This window comes from Ptiloglossa arizonensis, chromosome 8, assembly GCF_051014685.1.
Source record: "Ptiloglossa arizonensis isolate GNS036 chromosome 8, iyPtiAriz1_principal, whole genome shotgun sequence".
Lineage (NCBI taxonomy): Eukaryota > Metazoa > Arthropoda > Insecta > Hymenoptera > Colletidae > Ptiloglossa > Ptiloglossa arizonensis.
In genome coordinates, this window is record NC_135055.1 from 2,230,857 (window position 1) to 2,243,115 (window position 12,259).

Below are 12,259 nucleotides of genomic sequence, written 5' to 3' on the forward strand. Positions count from 1 at the left end.
TCTGGAAAATAATTTTTCGATAAAATACTTTTATTAATTTTTTTAATGCACGCACGATTTATACGAACGATCGTTTAAGTTTATCATCGTACCTGTTTATTTAAATTTTTTTCAATCGCAGACCGGATATAAACAAGTACAACAAATTCTTATACTGCAATTATAATCATGCGATGCAATTACAGGGTAAAATAAATCCTTGTATCGTGTAAATTTGGATACAAATGTGGAGGTATTAATTAAATTACGTATATTTCGAAATAACTGAATTCTATATTAATGAATTATATTATCGAAACAATTATAGTTGCTGAAATGCAATCTAACGCGATAATTGAATATTGATACATGAATTGCATCAAATCTCCAAACTTTAAATGTTGGAAATCAATTAAATTAACCAAGTGAATTTGTACAATAAATATTTTAACTTGATAATGAAATCGATAAACATTTCTTTCTGTTGACCGCAATTGAAGATCAACTGGTCGATTGTGTAAAAGCAGATTGGTCAAACATTTCTACCTCTTCAAACATGGCATCTTTCCTAAAGAAACTCTGCTCAATTATCTCGGCATTTATAACGAAATAAACAAACATAGGACAACAGATGTAAAATGATTTTATACAACGAACAGCAGCTGGATATATTTTAAATTCAAAATATTAGACACAGTTATTGAAAGCGTTGTTTTTAATAAAGGTTTACTTTATGCAAAAGTTCGAGATCAAAACCTAACGAAATAATGTGTGTCGAACGTAGTAATTGAAACGATTAATTAAAATAAAAATTGTTGAAGAATAAGACACTACAAAGAATAGCTATTTAAAATACTCGCATATGGTCTATTAATTAAAACACTATGCGAGGCACTACTGTACGTAGATAATTGATAAGTATAGAATACAAGGATTATTACTAAAAATATACAAAGTCGTCTGTATTAAAAACTATATTTAAAACCAGGCAACAAAAGTATAATATAAGTACAACAGCTTCTATAGAAGCAAAGGTGAGATCCAGTGAATACAGTTTACAAAAATAAGGGACCATTTTTTATTTTTCCATTATATCCACATTATTAAAAACAAAGCAATAACAGTAGAATTCAACCGCCAACAACAATTAAAATAGTAAATATAAGCTTGATTTAAAGAAATCAAAGTATCCGAAACAATTGATAAATTTTGAACAATTATTAATATTTTGGTAAATATTAAAAAACACTTTTACAAAAGTATCGTGAAAGAAGGTCTAGCAAACATTGTTCAACGATACTATCCAAAGTATGGATGATTCCACCGTTGGGGTACCATTTTCGTTTTAAAGAAACCAAAGTATACAAAACAAATGGTAAATTTTGAACAATTATTAATATTTTGGCAAATATTAAAAAACACTTTTACAAAAGTATCGTGAAAAAAGGTCTAGCAAACGTTATTTAACGATACGATCCAAAGTAGGGATGTTTCCAACGTTGGGGTACCATTTTCGTTTTAAAGAAACCGAAGTATCCGAAACAAATGGTAAATTTCGAACAATTATTAATATTTTGGCAAATATTAAAAAACACTTTTACAAAAGTATCGTGAAAGAAGGTCTAGCAAACGTTATTCAACGATACGATCCAAAGTAGGGATGTTTCCAACGTTGGGGTACCATTTTCGTTTTAAAGAAACCAAAGTATACAAAACAAATGGTAAATTTTGAACAATTATTAATATTTTGGCAAATATTAAAAAACACTTTTACAAAAGTATCGTGAAAGAAGGTCTAGCAAACATTGTTCAACGATACTATCCAAAGTATGGATGATTCCAACGTTGGAGTACCATTCTCGATTTAAAGAAACCGAAGTATACACAACAAATGGTAAATTCTGAAGAATTATTAATATTTTAGCAAACATTAAAAAACACTCTTACAAAAGTATCGTGAAAGAAGGTCTAGCAAACATTGTTCAAAGATACGATCCAAAGTATGGATGATTCCAACGTTGGAGTACCATTTTCGATTTAAAGAAACCGAAGTATCCGAAACAAATGGTAAATTTTGAACAATTATTAATATTTTAGCAAATATTAAAAAACACTCTTACAAAAGTATCGTGAAGGAAGATCTAGCAAACATTGTTCAACGATACGATCCAAAGTAGGGATGTTTCCAACGTTGGGGTACCATTTTCGTTTTAAAGAAACCAAAGTATACAAAACAAATGGTAAATTTTGAACAATTATTAATATTTTGGCAAATATTGAAAAACACTTTTGCAAAAGTATCGTGAAAAAAGGTCTAGCAAACGTTATTCAACGATACGATCCAAAGTAGGGATGTTTCCAACGTTGGGGTACCATTTTCGTTTTAAAGAAACCGAAGTATCCGAAACAAATGGTAAATTTCGAACAATTATTAATATTTTGGCAAATATTAAAAAACACTTTTACAAAAGTATCGTGAAAGAAGGTCTAGCAAACATTGTTCAACGATACTATCCAAAGTATGGATGATTCCAACGTTGGAGTACCATTCTCGATTTAAAGAAACCGAAGTATACACAACAAATGGTAAATTCTGAAGAATTATTAATATTTTAGCAAACATTAAAAAACACTTTTACAAAAGTATCGTGAAAAAAGGTCTAGCAAACGTTATTCAACGATACGATCCAAAGTAGGGATGTTTCCAACGTTGGGGTACCATTTTCGTTTTAAAGAAACCGAAGTATACACAACAAATGGTAAATTCTGAACAATTATTAATATTTTGGCAAATATTAAAAAACACTTTTACAAAAGTATCGTGAAAAAAGGTCTAGCAAACGTTATTTAACGATACGATCCAAAGTGGGGATGTTTCCAACGTTGGGGTACCATTTTCGTTTTAAAGAAACCGAAGTATCCGAAACAAATGGTAAATTTCGAACAATTATTAATATTTTGGCAAATATTAAAAAACACTTTTACAAAAGTATCGTGAAAGAAGGTCTAGCAAACATTGTTCAACGATACTATCCAAAGTATGGATGATTCCAACGTTGGAGTACCATTCTCGATTTAAAGAAACCGAAGTATACACAACAAATGGTAAATTCTGAAGAATTATTAATATTTTAGCAAACATTAAAAAACACTCTTACAAAAGTATCGTGAAAGAAGGTCTAGCAAACATTGTTCAAAGATACGATCCAAAGTATGGATGATTCCAACGTTGGAGTACCATTTTCGATTTAAAGAAACCGAAGTATCCGAAACAAATGGTAAATTTTGAACAATTATTAATATTTTAGCAAATATTAAAAAACACTCTTACAAAAGTATCGTGAAGGAAGATCTAGCAAACATTGTTCAACGATACGATCCAAAGTAGGGATGTTTCCAACGTTGGGGTACCATTTTCGTTTTAAAGAAACTAAAGTATACAAAACAAATGGTAAATTTTGAACAATTATTAATATTTTGGCAAATATTGAAAAACACTTTTGCAAAAGTATCGTGAAAAAAGGTCTAGCAAACGTTATTCAACGATACGATCCAAAGTAGGGATGTTTCCAACGTTGGGGTACCATTTTCGTTTGCTTTTCGTACGGAACGGTCGCTCGAAATTCGGCACTATTCTCAATTAATTAAGAAGCTGTAGTTTGGTGTTTCGATTGGCGAGCAAGACCGTTTCCTTTCGTACAAATATTTTGCCAGCTGCATTTCTCGCCGCCGCGTCCTACGGCGTGGAACACCTTTCGATTTCGTTTCGTACGGCCGGGCTTGCAAGATGGTCCGTGGTAAGCGCGACGCAGGTACGTCGTACCTTGGCATGGGCCACAGATGTTATTGTCATATGGCAGACACACGGCTCGGGATTCGGACCCGTAAAACCGCGAGTGCAGGTCCACAGAAATCCTGCTGCGGTAGCACGGCCCGAACCGTTCCCCTCTATTATCTAATCGACGTCACGCGAACGAACTCGTACAATAATTTGCCATAACGGGACGAACGGCGTCAGAGGCCGTGCAAAGTGGGCAATTTTCGGAATCTAGGCGAACAAAATTCGTGAAAGAACGAACGCGGACTAATGGACTTTTTTCCAACAGTTTTATCGCTCTTGAAATTTCGCGGTAATTCCCAGCCGGTGGGAAATGCCCGAGCAATGAAATAACGAAGATCGTGTAAATTGATTTGTAGAAAATTGTGAACGTACAAGCACGGATGTACCGATACTGTACTAGTAACTCGAAAGTAGAATTATCGAACGAATCACTTTGTACCTAAAATCGTGTTGCCCTGGCTCGTTGATTTCGTTTCAATATTTGTCGAATGATAGAAAAAAAATGTGCAGAGTTACAGAGTTGTTAAAACAGAAAATAATGGTAAGAATTAGCAGGGAATAATTAATCGAAGATTTTTGAATATTAAAATAATAGGGAGATCTAACGTTGCAATGTGCATGCACCGGTACCGTTTTTTAAATAATTTAATTTTATCTTCAAATTCGTGGATTTATTATTTATACAAATTCGTAAGTAAATTACGAAGGGAAATGTAGAAGATTAGAGGAGATTAGGGAAGATTAGTCTTTTCGATGATATTGTATAGTCGATATTAACATTTTATTTATTTCTTTTTATAATAGATTATAAAGTAACTTAAATTTATATATGTATACTTTATCGCTTTATTTCGAATCGTATGATCGATGAGATGGCACAAAGCATCGACTTAAAACAAATTTCTACACGATATATACACTGTGTATCGTTTTTAAGTTGATCTTGTGTTTTGTTAAATTTTCTACGAGCATAATACGACAGCGACATAATACTCCATTAGTCATAAATCTCGTCTGAACTTTTTACTTAGTTCTCTCAACTTCCTGGTCAGGCGGCCAACTGTAAAACTTCCCCTGGCAGTTAATAACCAAGTTTCAGAAACTTCTGTCCGCATTTAATTTTGCTCGAACAGCTTTTGAACTTCCTTCGTGGTGCAAAAATACGAAGAATCTATGCTTATCGTTAGGCGACTCCTCGTTAACAACTTACGGAATTGAAACGTAAATACATTTATACGGCCCAACGATTAACAAACTCGGAGCGATAAATTTTATTGAAAATGCTGAGTAACTCTCTGCACATAACGTGTCTGCAATATCCGTATATTTCAAAGGGCAAGCAAGTATCATTGGATAAATCGAATTGAAGTGTCTAAAGCTACGAAATGAATTACAATTGCAATTTCTATTGAAATATTTTCACAACGCAGCAAGTAAATCTATTTATTTTCAGTTCAGTTCCTAATTCTTCTCAAATAAAAACTTCCATCAAAATTCGATTTTGAGCAAATCGTGTAAAATTTCAATAAAACTCCCATTCAAATTGACCGAATTGTATTTTCTCAACGCAGCAAGTAAATCTATTTATTTTCAGTTCAGTTCCTAATTCTTCTCAAATAAAAACTTCCATCAAAATTCGATTTTCAGCAAATTGTGTAAAATTCAAATTGACCGAATTGTATTTTCTCAACGCAGCAAGTAAATCTATTTATTTTCAGTTCAGTTCCTAATTCTTCTCAAATTAAAACTTCGATCAAAATTCGATTTTAAGCAAATGGTATAAAATTTCAATAAAACTCCCATTCAAATTGACCTCTTCGGTATTCCCAAAGTAACCGATTACTCTAAATATTACAATATGGACGCAACCACTAGAACGACGAATAAACAACTAAATTCTCTACCAATCTGTTCACACTTGAGTAAAAACCAATTTTCTATTCCCAAACACACCCCCCCCCCCCTCCAAAAAAAATCGCAAACACGTAGAGGTTGCTTGGTCCTTCTGTCGATAAAATACAGTTAAATACGCGATCTGATTGGCCAGGAGGTGATCCACGGTGGTGTGTGCAAATGTTCTCCCACCTGACGTACACGCAAAATTTATTTTCAACCTGTCGCGCGAAAGAGATCGATATTCGTCGAAAAGGAACGGTTTCCTCGTTAAGTGAACAGAATCGTAGCCGACTCGGGAACAGTTATCGAGGTAGCGGGGTATTTCTCGTGAAATCGTAAATAATCTGACGGTGACTGGCTCGAGCGGTAGCAACGCTTTCAACGGAAAACTGTCACCGGGTACATCGGTTTTCCCGCACGGTCAAAATTACATTTCCAGATTCATTAGCCCCCTAGGCGCGTCTCGTGCGTCACGAGACGGCTCTCTTTTGTCGAGGTCTCTCTCCCACTTTCACCGGCCAGTCTCTCTGTCTCTTTGCCTCTCCAAAATGGCCACACGCAGCCGGCATAGCATCCACTGGTATAAATACATATGAGAACTGGGTCGCTGCCCTGAACCCCAGTCGCTGCATCGTCTACGAGCTTTCCTCGTCGTTCCCCGGAAGTCTTACCTTTGACCCCGCCGCCGTTTCCGCTGGTAATTAGTCAGCCCCGTTGCAAAGGTGATATTGATTATGCTCACCGGGCGGCCAAATCCTTAACACTTTGCGCGTTCTTCTCTCCTTGGTTCCGTATGTTCATTTTCTGTTCCAATTGTTTCCGTGGTTTCATTAACGCACGCCCGTGCACCAAGAAAGTTATTTCCGTTGTATCAAGCCTAAAACGTTCCTCGTTTAGAACGCGCGCACGGAGTATGTTGCGCGTGAATGGCGGGAATTTACGGAATTTGTATTTTTAAGTTTGCGATAGTACGAGAGGATTCAAGGAAATACGGGATAGCATACGGTCGCGTCTGTTGCAATAGCTTTGCTTGTGGAATAGTGCGAGGACACGGTGGGTCGAAAAAGACCCGTAGAATGGGATAATATTTTATATTTCGGAGAGTGGTCGAAGTTAGGTTCCGAAGTAGTCTCGTACCTTGGTTTTGTGGAATTTGATAATCAGTTTGCTTTCACACGTAGGGTTGTTTTTATATTTTGGAGAGTGGTCGAAGTTAGGTTCGAAAGTAGTCTCGTACCTCGATTTTGTGGAATTTGATAATCAGTTTGCTTTCACACGTAGGGTTGTTTTTATATTTTGGAGAGTGGTCGAAGTTAGGTTCGAAAGTAGTCTCGTACCTCGATTTTGTGGAATTTGATAATCAGTTTGCTTTCACACGTAGGGTTGTTTTTATATTTTGGAGAGTGGTCGAAGTTAGGTTCGAAAGTAGTCTCGTACCTTGGTTTTGTGGAATTTGATAATCAGTTTCATTCGTAGGGTTGTTTTCAGTGCGTACAATGAGTAGTAGTAACGACGATAATCGTTATTTACGAGAAAACTTGCTCAACCTGAATACTTTTATATTTTTTTGCTAAACCGTAGTGAATCGTAGAGAGGTTGAATTTTTCGATTTTCGGTATCTTGTTGCTCGTAGTGTACCAATTTTACGACACGTTAAAGTAATCTTAATATTCTAGCAATATTATCGTGTTTTAAATAATATTGAAATAATGAAAATAATATTATCTAATGGAATCCCTGAGATCCACTTTGACAAACTAAAAATCATAAAATTGGAATCCAATCGACCACGGAGAGAAAGTACCCAGAAACTTCAATTTCGCTAATGAAATGCAATCGAAATAAAATCTTTTGGAGTATCATCGTACAGAGTGTTTCGAAAATAAGTGACCAATCCGTAAAATTACATTCGAGAACGAAAAAGACTACCACGAAGCCAAGTTACAATCACTTCCTGATTCGTTCGTTCGTTCTTCTCAATGAATTCAGCTAACGTCTGACCAGCCTATTTCGGAAGCACCCTGTATACAAAATACACTTCCGAAACATCGTAACAACCGTACTTGATCGCATGTTTACTCACCGAGTTCCACAGATTCACAACAGTCACTCCGTGCGTCCGTCGTGGGATTACCTACGGAGAAAGACGATCTATAAATCTCGGTTGCGCGATCCTCCCACGCGACTCGGCCCAGCTGATCTCGGCTCCAGTTCGTACATCGACACAGACCCGACACAATGACTGGCCTTTAAACCACGACGATTTAAAGCGTCCTTTGTGCGTCACCTACCTGCGGAAAAATTTGGAAAAATCGTTGCTCGCGATTCAAAAACCCGCCCGGTTCTGTTTTCGAAGTCCAAGGAAAACCTTGCCGCTTTCGTAAGTCGAATGGAGCTTCCAGCAACCTGAGACCCTTTGTCCAGATGGGCAGGGTGACGCGATCAGGTAACACCGGGGAAACGTCACGATCGATGGAAACACGGAAACCGCAAGTGAAACGCGTAGAAATCGGATATAGTAAGTCGCGTGGAAAGTCTGGGAAATCCAAGATGGTTGCGATTGTGAGATAGATCGTTGGATAGTTTTCGAACAATTGAACGGATGACTTCAAATTCGATTTGCAATTCGATCTTGGCTTGCGTAAATATCGCAATTCGAATAAGAATTCTTTTATTTTATCCTACGTTTTTTTTATAATTTCTAAGGAAACTTGTTCATACCGTCTTGGTGTGAGATGACACAACCGAGGTTAAAGAACAATGCGAGTGTAGAAATGATATTTTAAAATAATCGAAAGAAGAGTTTCTTGCATTTGTTAAAGGCAAGGAACTGATACAGGGTTACAGGGTACTTATTTTGCACTGTTCTTGATCCCAAGTTCCATGCAATTGCATATAGATTGTTTGAAAATAAGTAATTTCGATCTTGAGTGTTCGTTGAGTCTTCGATTTATGTAAAGGTGTTTTCGGATCGAGGATTGTTAATTGGAGCACGATTGTTAGGAACTGGGTAAAGGTTTGCTTTGTAAGATTAAAAGTAACTAGTACCATTCTTTGCCATAGTTCTTCAGCTATCTTATGTCACTCGCTTCTGCTATCTTCTTCCTGTAGAAAGTACCGTTGCTTGATCAGGAAGCTAGCACGATAACGATGATTCTGCATCGCGAACGTTCGATAACATCTGCTTTCGTTAAATCAGCCGAATCAATGGCTTCAATGTTTATAAAGTCCTAGGTAACCTTATCCAGGTATTCTGCCCGAGAAGGGGCACGCAATATAGTAATTACGTTTTACGATTCTCGAGAAAACTTGATTCTCGAGAGACTTGAATTATTGTCGTCAAAAATTTTATATTCCTGGAAAAAGTTAAATACCGGAACTACTACCTTCGATAACCCTAATTGTGACTAAGTATAGGTCCAAAATCGCTAAGGAATAAAGTATTACAATTTTATATGTTTATTAAGAAATTACAATCGCAAAGAAAGAGGTGTACCTTCTTCGCTCTGATTCGGTATTTCGTGTTGTTGATCTTTCAATCCTTTTTACGAAATAATGTAGACGAACCGATACACCCGTTTTCAAGATCACATTGTTCGAAGTCAAGATGGTGGTCAGTGTTGTGCGTAGACGCGTTAATTGCGCGCTCCCGCGTTGCTTAATTGGAGCACGCGTGAAATTAAAACGCAGATATATGGGTAGCACCGTACGTAAGGAACTCCTATCTCCCGCCTAAAAATATCTATCAGTTTAAGATACGAGTACGCGTGAGCGAGTATCTCGTATAGAAGAACCGACACACGAGCATACACGGCACGTGGTTCAACTATGCATATGCCAACACGCCATATTTCCGTGTTCATATGGGCCATCGTCCTCTCTGCAGCCGTCTCCTTCCGTTCATAGTTTGCTTTTCTTAACCGAGTGTTGACTTTCCTTTGATATCGCGTTTGAGAGTATTTTTCGTCCCTCGAAACTTACGCGAATCGTTTCCACGCGTGTCGCGCGTACAAAGTAATCGTTGTTATTTACGAGGACTGGCAAGTGTTTTTGTTCGAGGATTTCGCTTCGTTGGACCGTCTAATTACTACGACAATGCGTAATTACAAATTACATTGTAACAATTTGCCACGAATAAAGAATTCTTCGTTTATTTTTGCATTTTTTTAAAGAATTTACCATACGATGCTAGGTGGTCTACTCTGGGTTCGGTGAACTGTACGTTTTCGTTTCTTATTTTATCTCGAAGAGAAGCATTGTTTGGCAAAACGTCGAACGAATACAGAGAACCCCTCGTATAACACGGTTTAGAACGTCGTACGAAAATTGTGGCAGCCCCCGTATAACACGGTACAAAAATTACAGCGACCCTCGTACAACACAATACGAAAGTTACGGCGATTCTTGTACAACACGGAATTTCCAAAACACTATTTATAAACCATGTACAACCTTTGTGTACTAAGGAGTTTTGTTTAACACGGTTTCGATACAATATGGTAAAAATATTGTAGGAACCCTCGTACAACACTGTCTCGATATAAAAGAACTTAATAATTGTAGCGTAGAATTTTCTTTAATACAGGTTCTGTATAGTATATGCAATTGTTTGTTTAAAAATATCGCAATACTTTCCTCGAAAATGTCTCTTTACGGAATAATCGAAACACCCTGTATAATTTTTCACAATATAGGAACCCGAGGCAAAGGTTCTGAGAACCGTTCGTTTCTCCGACCTTTCGAATCCGGATTGCAATTTTTGTCTGAATTTTTCTATTTCCATTACGCGATACGAATCTCGTGAAAGAAGGGCAGAAAGTGCTCCCGGAAGCGGCGGGAACCGAAGGCGGTGTGCGGAATCGGAAAAAACTGTGCGGATCGAAATGAAACACGAACGCGCGAGAGACGGAAAGGGACCGTGGCGAGGGAAAAGAATATCGGAAAGCGGCTAGCGATGGGATCGAGCAACTTACAAGCAGATGCGAATCCTGATTAGAGCCGCGAGTATTCGAATTACTTAATACTCAAAAGCTACGAATCAACTTCCACGTGTTTGAGTATTCGGATAGCCTTCAGTGAATATTCGAATATTCGAACATCATTATTCGAATATCATTATTCGGATATTTAAGTATTCGAATAGCCTTCAGTCAATATTCGAGTAGTAAAAGCCATTACGTGAATATTTGAGTATGCGAACATCATTATTCAAATATTTGAGTATTCGAACATCATTATTCAAATATTTGAATATTCGAACATCATTATTTGAATATTTGAGTATTGGTACATCATTGTTTGAACAATCGAGAATTCGAATATCATTGTTCGAATATTTAAATGTATGAATTTCATACTCATATACATCAGTATTTGAATGTCATATTCAAATATTTGAGTATTCGAATATCATTTGAGTATTTGAGTATTCGAATATCATTCGAGTATTTGAGTATTCGAATATCATTCGAGTATTTGAGTATTCGAATATCATTCGAGTATTTGAGTATTCGAATATCATTCGAGTATTTGAGTATTCGAATATCATTCGAGTATTTGAGTATTCGAATATCATTTGAGTATTTGAGTATTCGAATATCATTCGAGTATTTGAGTATTCGAATATCAATATTTTAATACATAACTAGTCAAATATCCGTATTTGATTATTAAATAAAAAGAACGATGTCCAGATACTCGATTCGTACAAAAATATTCTAATACGCGAGTCAAGTATTCGGCTGGTATTCGAATATAGCCGGCGAGTGATCCTAACCTTAATTCTAACTTGCCAGATTTGCACCCTTTGAATCCTGATCGAGTAGGCTCAAAATTTCGACGAACATCTTACCAGATATTTTATGCACTTCGAATACCGTTCCTAAGTGGTTCGATTCTCTCGAATACCAAAGAACATTTTCGAATCCTGTAATTAGAAACCAGCTTGTATAGATCGCTTGGTAAAATTGCAATAATTTTCCCTAAGGTATTCTCTAAACAACTTTTGATCACGTAACATTTTCGTAGTCGATAAGCTCTTCTCGTCTATTCGAATCACTTAATACTTAAATGCTGTGAATAAACTTTCATATACTTGAGTATTGGAATAGCCTTCAGTGAATATTCGAGTAGTAGAAAGCCATTACGTGAATATTCGAGTATTCGAACATCGTTATTCGAATACTTGAGTCTTCGAACATCGTTATTCGAATATTCGAGTATTCGAACATCATTATTCAAATACTTGAGTATTCGAACATCATTATTCAAATACTAGAGTATTCGAACATCGTTATTCGAATATTCGAACATCATTATTCAAATACTTGAGTATTCGAACATCATTATTCAAATACTTGAGTATTCGAACATCGTTATTCGAATATTCGAGTATTCGAACATCATTATTCGAATAGTTGAGTATTCAAACATCGTTATTCGAATATTCGAGTATTCGAACATCATTATTCAAATACTTGAGTATTCGAACATTGTTATTCAAATACTTGAGTATTCGAACATCGTAATTCGAATATTCGAGTA

General features: G+C 36.2%; 1 protein-coding gene across 1 annotated transcript in view; it reads left to right on the plus strand.

Moving 5' to 3' along the window:
- The window catches only part of LOC143150384 (uncharacterized), a 55,459-nt gene that overhangs the window by 1,613 nt on the left and 41,587 nt on the right, over window positions 1–12,259 (plus strand). The gene's annotated exons all lie outside the window — the stretch shown is intronic.